Below are 1,395 nucleotides of genomic sequence, written 5' to 3' on the forward strand. Positions count from 1 at the left end.
GTGCACAAGGGTATTATTTCTCTTGGCACAGGTATCCAGCTGTCAAAGAGACAGATAGGTCTTGGCTGCAAGGCGGGAAGGGAGGTAAGGAAATGAGACCTGAATGGAAAAGGGCCTCTGGCCAGGAACTTGATGAGGTGAGGAGGGTGTGAAGAGAGGTAAGGGGATCAATAACAGAGAGAAAAAGCAACCATAGACCTTTATTTGAGGACACAGACTCTCCCCCAGCACCCCCATCTTCTCACCCAGGGGAGCAAGTCCAAGCCATATGCACATCTGGGGTGGTGGACTACTCTAAGGTGAAAGATTACCTGGCCTTTAGTCATTTCCGATTAATTTTTCATTTGTGTTTTTCTGCCTTCAAAGTGGAAGATAGGATTGCATCAGTGAGCATCTCTAGCCACTAGAACAGCACCTGCCTCATAGCAAGCCCCGGACAGTATGACTGATTGTCCTGCTTTATCACCATAAATCACATAATCACATAATCACATCATAAATCACAGCACCCCATCATAAAGGCAAAGAGAAAGTGCCAAGAACAAGGCTAGGAAGACAACTCAGTCGGCGTGTGCAATCACGAGGACCTGAGTTCTTGTAGGCAGCACGGGTGTGAAAACAGCTGGGCATGGTCTCAGTGTGAGACAACTGGATCCCTGGAGCCCACTGACCAGCTGGTCCAACCAGTCCATGAGCACCAGACTCAGGGAGAGACCCTGCTGTAGCAGGCTTCTTGTCGGACTATCTTTGGACCCTCAGTCAGCAAATCATGACCCAGAGACTTAATATGAATTATGAAAGCTTAGCCTTAGTTTGGGCTTTTTACCAACTAGCCCCTATAACTTGATTATCCCATATTTTTTAAATCTATGTTCTGCCACATGACTCGGTGACATCTTCTTAGTATGGCACGTGCAATTTGTTCGGAGTCTGCTGACAAAACTGAGTGCCTAGATTCCTCCTCCCAATTTCTCTTTCTCTGCAGGAAGTCCCACCTATTCTCTCCTGCCTAGCTATTGGCTGTTTAGTGACACATCTCCACACAGTGTACACAATATTCCACAACACCCTGCCTCAAAAGACAGGGAGAGATTGAGGAAAGATATCTGATTTTGACCTCTGACATCCGTGTGCAAAGGTACACAGGTGTGCACACATAGGTACACAGGCACATGCTCACATGTGTGCGTGTGCACACACATTCATATACACACACAGTACAGAGAATGTAGATTATAGATTTGGGAGCTAGAGAGATTTCATCTCAGATTCTACCTTGTCCACTTCCTGGTACTTCCTTGATCTTTAGATCCCTGCCCTGTGACAACCTTCCTCACTCTGCCATGAATGACATCTGCAAGGTGTTTTCTCTCTCACTCTGTTTGAGGAGAGATG

Source organism: Chionomys nivalis, chromosome 25 (assembly GCF_950005125.1).
Source record: "Chionomys nivalis chromosome 25, mChiNiv1.1, whole genome shotgun sequence".
NCBI classification, from domain to species: domain Eukaryota; kingdom Metazoa; phylum Chordata; class Mammalia; order Rodentia; family Cricetidae; genus Chionomys; species Chionomys nivalis.